Below are 10,721 nucleotides of genomic sequence, written 5' to 3' on the forward strand. Positions count from 1 at the left end.
TTACATGTTACACTATTTGCTACGAATAGCCACAATTTTTTTTTGCAGCCACGTATTTTAAGTACCCACAAATAACCACAACTAAGTTTGTAATTATTTTAATATTTTAAAACATTATTGCTCTGAATAGCTACGGACACTGTTGTGGCTATATTGGCTACAAATTATATTGTAGAATTTTGTGGTTATTTACTTCCACAATTTATATTGTAGCTAAATTGTGGTTGTACGTCTTCGGACAACCACAAATAATATTTTGTAGCTAAATAGCCACAAAAAACTACATAATAACCACAAATTTGTGTTGTAGCTATTTTGCGGATATTTTGTGGTTATATTTTTGTCGCCACAAAATGTGTGTGGCTGAGTCGTGGCTATATACTAGTTTTCTTGTAGTGATAACTACATGTAGAATATAAGCATGAAACGACACATGTGGATAGGTGTGAGAAGATAAGCGTGGACGGGTAAACATGGACGGGTAAACATGGACGGCTATTTGTGGACGAGTAAAATTATGATTAAAATTCAAAATTCAGCATACTACATATCTCATGGTGGAAGACTATGACGAGCTCGAACCACCGCAGCTTCATGGTGAGTCTCCACTATTTTATGTATCCAAATCAAGCTTCATACATCGCGACTCAACCTGGTTTGATTAGAATGACGAAGAAGTTGTCATATTCTCAAACAGGAAAACTGGGATCCCTTGTTTTGAAAGTGGGATAGCTTCTTCATCCTAACTCCTATGAGATTTATTCAACTTCCTGGTGATTCTCCCCCACTTTATGTATCCAAATCAAGCTTCATACATCGCGACTCAACCTGGTTTGATTAGAATGACGAAGAAGTTGTCATTTTGTCAAACAGAAAAACTGGGATCACCTGATTTGAAAGTGGGATAACTTCTTCACCCTAACTCTTTCAGTTTTATTTTAATTTTTTTTTCTTATAAAAATGTCACTTTACGATTCTAATACAAATTATACTTACATGCTTTTAAATCTACAGAAACTTGTCTTCAGCCGGGTTAACTGGAACCATATCAGCAGCTATTCAAAACCTTACAAAACTAGAAAAACTGTAAGTATGTGTCTAATGTTGATCCAAGGCAAAAATAGTGGTTTTATCATGGACGTAGACTAATTGACCTTTTACTTTAATTTGTAAATAAACTTTATAGACTTGTCAAATAACAAATTGACTGGAGTGGTGCCTGAGTTTCTAGTCCAGATGAAGTCTTTGGTGATCATGTAAGCTGCTCAGCTTGTTTTCTATTACTTATTATTTGGGTCATGGGTCTTTTATGCATGAAAATTGCTCTTCTTTAATAGAAATTGAAGCGGGAACGATCTTTATGGTCACATTCCTCAAGCTCTTCGAAGAAAGGGATTAGAGTTACTCTAAGAAACTTCCCAAATTATTTTTGGTATTCTTCTGTTCGTAGGACTGTCCCTTTGTGAATTGGTGCCTTGAACAACACTTCTTCTTGCAGAGTTGATGAAAACCCAAGGCTTTGTCTCTCTGGTTCATGCATAAAAGACTCCAACAAGAAACTTATAGTGATAGTTGTTGTATCAGTTGCTGCTGTGGTCATAAGCGTTGTTGTGTTGGTTCTTGTTTTAGTTCTAAAAAAGAAAAGGCCGTCGTCAATGGAAGGTAATTTGCATGAGACTTCTCACGAAATAAAATAACTATAAAATTCAGTGTTCTTTAATTCCTTACCCTTTCTTCTCTATAGCGCTACAGCTTCCACCGAGTATGCCAATGGTGAATGATGCATATGGGAATTCATCTGAACCATCAATCGAGACGAAAAAAGAAGGTTTACTTATTCAGAGGTTATGAAAATGACCAATAATTTCCAAAGAGTTGTAGGGGAAGGTGGATTCGGTGTTGCGTTTCATGGTACACTAAATTAATGGTTTCGAACAAGTAGCTGTTAAAGTACTATCTCAATCATCAAGTCAAGGCTATAAGCATTTTAAGGCAGAGGTATGCATAACCTATTAAAAAAAATTATGATCAACTTAATTAGCTTGACAATCTTTATGTTATACTTGTTTCTCTTTCCCATGGGTGATTAGGTCGATCTTCTTCTACGAGTTCACCACACAAATTTGGTGAGCCTTGTTGGATATTGTGATACGACGATGTTGAGCTCGGAATCCATAGTGTGGCTCACCGGGAAGAGGAGCTGACTCGTTTTGACCGGGGGTTTTGGAGGAGGATATGACTCGTTTTAACTTTTTGGTTTGTTTAGCTTTGTTTTCATCACTCAAGCTTTTTTTTCTCGACATGTACGTTGTAGTTATTGGTTTGAAATTATTAATTTCTTCATCCTTGAAATTGTGGATACATTGGCATCCATATCACAATCTTTCAATATATTACATTTTTAATATCTATGTTTAGTGTTTGAGTTACTACTCTATCCACCACATCAAGCTTCAATTCCTTATCCACAAATTTAAGATATATCTCTTGTTCTTTATTCATGGTTATGTTAGCGTCTATATCCACAACATAATCAAAATCTTCTCGTCCCCGTCCACAGACAAACACTGTTGTTGGAGTTGTATCCTTAAGTTCAACTATTGTGGAGCTTGCTCTGATGAAGCTTCTGGAATTTTTACATTCATCTTCGTCCACGTATCACCCGTCCAGGCATCATCCGTCCATGCATTAAATGTTTATTAAGGGCAAAGTTGTCTACAGTTTATTGCTGGCCCACAACAAAGTGTCTCACATGTAGGAAGTGACTCTGAGTGTAAAGAAAAGTCAAAAAGTGGCCTAGAGAGTAATCAACTCTTAAATTTCTGACAGACATATATACGAATTACTTCGCTTTTGTGGATCTAACATGGAAGAAGAATACAAAGTCAAGTTGCTTGTCATAACTCCAGATGCGACATTCGTATTTGTTAACTAGTTATGGTTAATCTAGACAGGAGAACAAATTCTCCGCTTTTCACTCACCGTCACATCCTTAGTTTCATGTTATACTCCAAACTTACAAAGAGAGATGGTTTTTTGAGACCGCCATTGTCTCGCTCAACAAGAATGCAAAAAAACAGGTACAAAATGTCGCTGCAATAAGAGTTAGTGAAAACTCAAAATACTTGCATAAACTATTAGTGAACCAACACTACCATAAGTGATCAACCAACTATACTGGGATATGTTGCTTTGCCAAAAAGTGCCACCGAAGTAAAAATGAAACCCCCATACCACCCAAAGCAACCAACCTCCTTGCTAATTGCTGCCTAAGAGAACCAAAAGATGATTTACTTCACAATGCCTTGAAGTTGTTTCCGATGACAAACATGATCAACCAAATACAAAATATGACCAAGAGCTAACCACCATCGAAGCTTCTCGGCGCTATTACAATTGAAACGAAGTCGGTAGAGGAAATCATATGAGAGAGAGACCACTGGAGCTGCCACAAAATGGCCATAGACGACCACGCCGTACTCATCTCTTCTTTTCTCCATGTGCATACGCCAGTAGCACCAACCCACACTAGAAAGCCACAAACTAAACGCGCTTCCGAGGTTGAAAGATCTTGGCGTCGATTGAGTGGATGTGACACACCAAGACCCAGTTGTGGTGTCCAGGGGCAGACCCACGCTTTCATGAGGTGTGGCACGTGCCACATGCTAACTTATAAAAATTTGTACAAAAGTAGATCCACTTAGAGATTATCATAGCTCTGTTTGAACAAAAAAAAGAAGTTGTCAGCTTTGTTGGTTTAAAAAATTCATTAGTGCCCCACGTATCTCAAGTTCAAACCATGAACTGGTTTTTGTTTTCAGATTCTCTTACACATTTTACTATATTTTAGTCACTTTTTCATGAAACAAGTTTTCATTTTTTCCTTTGTTCTCTACTACCTAATAAAAATTTTCTTTTCTTCCTTTTTATTTAAATATAAGTTACTTTATTTAAATTTTACTTTAAATATTATTTTTATCAAGTTTGTATTTTCCATTATTTAAATTAGAAAATAACTAAAATGAACATTTTTTCAGAATAAAGTTATGTATAATAGAAAATTTTGTAATATTATTAAAATATTTAGCATTATATAAATGTTATCTTTTTATTTGACTAATTTTAAAAATAAATATAAAAATGGAAAAGAGTAAAGTATTTTTAAAAATATACTATAACATAACATAAAATTATAATGAACAATTTAATTAATAATATTATTTTAATATATATGTATATATTTAGGATAAATATTTACAAATATATCTTGTGCCTATTTTTGGGTCAGCCGCTGGTGTCACTAAACCAAAGAGCACAGCCTTTATGCAGCATAGACCAAAAAGGAAGAGCTGTCACTTCACGCACCACCATCTCACCAAGAGGGTTAAAATGTAGCTGAAAATTTGAAACCCACCTTCAAAGACCTAAGAGTCGACCGACCCCTAATCGTGATGACAGCAGAAAACCGAAACAAACATCGGATCCAGCCGTGGTTCCTTTGTTTGTGATGCTTCTTCTTGAGTAACCAACACATCATAAGGAAAAGTTAAAAAAAAAGGAGAAAAGGTAAAGAAGACTTTTCGGTGGCGATGTTTCTACTACACGCACACACCAAAGGTGTAGTTAGGCGAAAATTGTTATAGCATGATTAATGAGAGTTTTTTAGGGTGTATTTAAAAACCGATTCTTAGGTTTTTTTGTTAAAAGTTAAGAGATGAGTTCTTATATTCTGCTAATAACTCTACCCTAAAAACTCTCATTAATCATGCTCTTAATCGGCGTGAGAAAACTTAAAGTTAGAAAAAGATAAAAAAAAGTTAATTATTTTTTATTGTTAAAGATCAATTATTATTTTCACTTGAAGGTAAATAAAAGGAATTATGTCTAAAGAAAATCATCTATTAAATCGTATTGGTAGGGTATCAATGTTTATAAATTTTATAAGATCCAATCAAAGATCAATATAAAGAAAGAAGATCCAGAAGTTGTCATCTTCACTGAAGTCAGAACAAAAAAAAAAACTAAAATTTTCAGGTAAAATAGTAATAGATAACAAGTAAATAATACAATTGTGTTTAAAATAAAATAATACAATAATACAATAATACAATTTCAGAAATATATATTGCATACTCTTTTCTTATTTTTGTACTTGATGATTTAGAGATTTTTTTTTGTTTTAAATTTGATGACGTTTTAAATTTGTTTTTTATGAAAAACTTATTAACAATTATATGCTATATGACCAATGATATTATATACTATTATATTTTTGTTATTGGTTGAAGTGAGTATAGGTAAATAAATAGTAATATTTTTTTAAAAAAGATATAGAATTAATTATTTTGTATCTATATACACAATCCTAAAACATTATCTAATATAAAATGGAACGAGACGAGTAGTTAAACATAATTACAATATCCTTAAGGTTTTCTGAAGCGATTTGTGGGTACTGAATCACACGTGTCGTACTAAACAATAATAGTGGGTCTTCTTCTTGGGGCTATTTCTTCAAGTGCAGCAGCTTCTCCACTTGTCACCCAAATGATGGATTATCCTTTTAAGTTTTTACATAATTATAAAAATTAACTAAATATTCAAATTACCTTTGTTTATTTATTTTAATGAAATTCCAAATAATAATTTATTTAATTAAATTAAGAATATAAAAATAAACTAATAAAGAAAATTGAATTAAAATCATAAACAATATTTATTTTGTAACTAAAATCTTATTCTAGAACAACAACAGAGACATTATTACATAAATTTTATTTTATATTTTATCTAATTTTTATGTTTACAGAAAAAATTGCAAACAACTAAATTTTACAAATCTTTTATAATTGTTTAAATTATATTTAATTAATTTATAAAATGTTTTAAACAATAATATTTTGTAATTTCTATATTTTTAGCTAAAAGAACTTATATGTATTATAAACAATAGAGAGTATAACAAAACACGAGATTCCAATTCATGCAAACTTAAAAATAATTAATTCATATTTATAATATTTTGAATTGATCCTACAGTTTTTTTTTCTAAAGTAAGATGCCCTAGTAAAATTGATTTTTCTGTATCGTGATTCCACAATTATGTACTTTTTTATTATAAATACTTAGGTATCTGCAATCTGATGATGGAACTAGACTTGTATAATTTTTTTTTATCTTTTTCGCACAGCTATTTATTTGCATGGCTATGCAATTTCATCACTTTTCTAACCAAGTCATCACAGGCTCCCAGTTTAAGATTTATACAAATTAACACGATTTGGATATTATATTTATATGCCAAATGAGTACACTGTTTACTAAGTATATACTAGTATTTTAATATTGTTTATCTATTTTTATAGTAGCAATTACAATGGACCAACTAAGGACAACCTCAGCTCCCATATGCAATGAATCGGATTCAGAAGATGAGTTGGTAACCAATGAAAAGCATTAACGACAAAACACCATTAATTATTATTTTTGTATAAAAGCACCATTTTAATGCAAAAACAAGCTAGGGAATCTCTTGGTGTTTGAGCCAGATGTAGTCGTGTGTGGATCCAAAATAATGCCTTATTGTTATGAAATAACTTATAATTTATAGTATCGAGAAATTTAAATAAGAGTAGAATTTAATATCCGTAGGAAGCAAATAACACTAATATAAGGGAGAGAGTTTATTATAAGGAAGAAGAAGAAGATGTAATGGTGTTTGATTATAATCTCTTGTTCTTGTTTATGGTGTACAAAAGAGTGAGATGAGTGATGGTATTTATAGTGAACAACAATACATAAAATAACAAAGATAGTGCTTAATTTGGTAAATGAGTGGGTGATCATAGTGTTTGATGAGTAGATGATCATAGTGCTTGAGTTGGTAAAGGAGTGGATGATCATAGTGCTTGAGTTTGGTAAAGAAGTGGATGATCATTTCAATGCTTAATTTATAACACTCCCCCTTGATCATCCATCTTGTATTACGTGGTGCCTCGTTAAAAACCTAGTCATGGAAAACCCAATACGAAAAACCGTAGTAAAAGTAAAAAGAGTACAACTACGTAAGCTCCCCCTCGAATGAGTAGTCATAGAACCTTTAGAACAATGATAGATTTTCATCTCTCAAAATTGTAACATTCTCTTTGGTTGTCTATCTTTTGTATGTTCTTTGTTGCCTCGTTAAAACCTTGTCATGGAAAAACCCAATGGGAAAAAAAAAACCATGATAAGGAAAAAAAGTACAACCACACTTAATATCATATTTCTTTCCCTGGAAACAATATCTTCAGAATATTCATTCCAATCAACTCTCTTCAGAGAATTAAGCTTAAGAGAATAAACTCTATTAATTTCTATTATGATATCTAGGTCCTTTAGACTTCTTGTCCATAATTCTCTTTTGACTTAGACAATAGTTTATTGGTCTATTTGGATTTCAAACCAAATTTCTTACATATAATCGTATAGAAATTCGTCTCGTACATACGAATTATTCATTTGTAACTATAGAAGTTACTATTATGATTTTCTTTCTTTTCATATGAAATTACATCTTTCAGTAATGAAAAAGATTAATAATTTTCTTAAATAACACTCTTACGTATGGTATTTCGGGACCAAACATATACGAGCGTCTTAAATAAAATACTTTAAGGATCTTTATGATAACATCTCAGTTTTAGATCTCCAGTTTAGAATACATAAAAACAATATAGGATTGTCAAGAGTTTTCTTCCAAAATATAATTTTTCTATAACTCTTCAGGAGTTTTGATTATATTCAAATCATGATTCTATTGATTTATAATCTCTTGATAAATACAAATGGATACATTTGTTAACCTTATAATATTTCATATATCCCATAAAATAGTTTGTTTCAATTCGATCGAATATGCAGAGTTCCCGGGAACATGATTTTGATATCATCAATCCTTCATGGATTATACTTTCAGGGATTAACATTTTTCAAGTGGATTGTTTCATTCAAGTTCTTCCTTTATTACCAGACTATAAGGAACTTGAAACTAGTTGCATCTACCATATGAAATTATGTCTCTTCACAATCAATTTCATATTGATCCTTCTTTGTGTGCAACGGTTCATTTACATCTCACTTGTTTTACACCTTTTAGTGTATGGACTACTGGTCCAAATACTTCTCTATTTCACAAGAAGTTTATATCTTTGTCTATTGCATCTTTCTGATTTGGCCAATCATTTCTTTGTGTACACTTTTCAATAGACTTTCTTTCATGATCCTCTTTCTCATTTATTATATCAACTGCTACTTTGCATGTATAATATCATCGACGTCAATTTTCTTATCGGTTCCATTTTGTTTCATACATGACATAACTTATTGAGATCTCTTCATTTGTCTCAGGTACCTGAATTTTCGTCAGTCATGTTTAATTTCTCTTCTGGAGATCATACAAAACTATATTGCCTCGTTTTGACCATTATCAATATATGCTCCTTTTTCATTTACGAGGATTTATCTTTGGAACCAATCTGTCTACCACCCTGCAGGCGTGACTAGCAGTTTGATATTGTTCTTGTAGAACATTTATTCTTATTGGAGCATTTACAGCTGGTATATGTGACTTGATCACTATAGTTATATAGGTCGTGTCTGACAACTGCTTTAGTAAGTTTTGAAATGAATTATCTTTTGGACTTCTATTTCACATTGTGTTTAGCCCGAGGATCAATGATAATTCATTTCAACTTATTTTCTTTTCCAGCTGTTTATTTTCTCCCCCTTATGTTGGAAGTACTAACTCACTTTTAGAATTCATGTATAGCCTTACTTATAGTTTTCGGGGATGGCTCTGGATTCTTAAGTGTCAATAGAGATTTATATCCAACATATATTTCCAACCTCATTTGAAAACACATCTTCATTTGAAGCTCTGTGGCGGAGCAACATCCAACATTCTTAGATGAAAATGATTGGTTTCTGATTCTATACCAATGATGGGGAGAACTAGTGAAAATTTATTGGCTTGATGCGAATGGATTTTGACTTTGGTGAATAAAATGTTTGTTGAGAATGGAAGTTGTTTGGTAAGTGTTGGAGATGAGCTTAGCACAGGCCCATTAAGAGCTAAGCCCAAAATCAGACCCGACCCGTTAAACAACGATGATTTCGCTAGAAAACAAAACGTACGTCACTATAAATAGAAGACGTCTGACTCATTGAAAGGACAGTCAGAAACGTACAGAAAGTACAGACAAGGAAGCATTGCCTCTTCATCACAGACAAAGTCTTGGACGACCTCGACCACTAGGCGAGCTTGGCCCAGACGACCTCAGACCATAAAATAGAAAGATACTTGTTTAGACGAACTGTTTAGACGAGCAATAGCATCTTTAGTTCTTGTAATTGAACGAGCTTGTTTATTCTTGATTATTAATACCAAAATATCCACCCCTTTACATCATTTATAAATATTACATCATCGACCAGATATGAAAACAACAATTGGCGCCCACCGTGGGGTAGGAGATTCTTCTTCACCTCAAGACAGCTCGGCAGTCACAGAACCCATAGCGCAACCAGACGCCCTGATTTCTGCAACCACCAACCGTCCTGGAATGACAAGCGCACAACTAGCTGCAATGACAATCTCGGACCATCTAGCCAACACCTCGACGCTAGTGGCGAAAACCTCGGGTGAACCATCAATGGTGGCAACCTCGCATATAGCCAATACCTCGACACTAGTAGCGACGACCTCAGACAAACCATCAATGGTGGCAACCTCGGACCATCCAGCCAACACCTAGACGCTAGTGGCGACGACTGTTATCTTGCATATTTCTATTGTGTTATTCATTCACCCATGTGCATTTTGATCATATAGACTAGGATTTAGCCATGTTTAGGTTGCATTTTGCATACATGAGTCTTTATTAGGTATTGGAGTACCACATGAAGTTCTTGGAGACATTTGGGTGCATTTGGAGCTCAAAAGAGGTGATAAAGGTGATCATTGGACGAGCAGTGCATGGGAGCGACCCTACCAGAGCGACACCATGAATTCGATGTGCCCTACCTCTCAGACCGACCTTACCAGAGCGACCTCACGAGGTCGCTCGCCATTTCATCGTTTGGAGTGCAAAAATAAACCCAGAGCGATCTCCTAGAGCGACGACACGAAGTCGCTCCAGCTCCAGAGCGAGGTCACCACAACGACACCCCGAGGTCGCTCGGGTTTGTGTCGATGAGACACGAACAACAAGCTGGGAGCGACCTCCCGGAGCGACGTGCCGAGGTCACTGTGCTTCAATTATTTGGTCGAACTTATGATTAATCAAGGGCCTTTTTGGTCATTTGTTATGCACGTTTTACACTTGCTAAACCTATGTTTAAGTACCTTTTGTAAGCCATTGGAGGCAGATAATCTTTTGATCTTAAGAAAACCACCAAAAACCTCTTGGAAAGTTCATCTCTTTGATTCAATTGATCATTTTTGTTATTGCAATCCTGTTGTATTCATATCGATTATCTGTATTTTTCTACATGATTAATCTGAAATCCAATATGGGTTTAAGAGGAATCGTGGAGATTAGTGATTAATCACCTTTTGAATTCATGGGTTAGGGAGATTAAGGGTGATTAGGTTAGAGCTAGGACGTTTTAGTGTAGATCATTCTTAGTCCTTGCTAGTAGGGTATTCATAATGCATCTTCTGAGTTGGCCTCTCAAAAGTT

The sequence above is a fragment of the Brassica oleracea genome, chromosome C2, assembly GCF_000695525.1.
Source record: "Brassica oleracea var. oleracea cultivar TO1000 chromosome C2, BOL, whole genome shotgun sequence".
NCBI lineage: Eukaryota > Viridiplantae > Streptophyta > Magnoliopsida > Brassicales > Brassicaceae > Brassica > Brassica oleracea.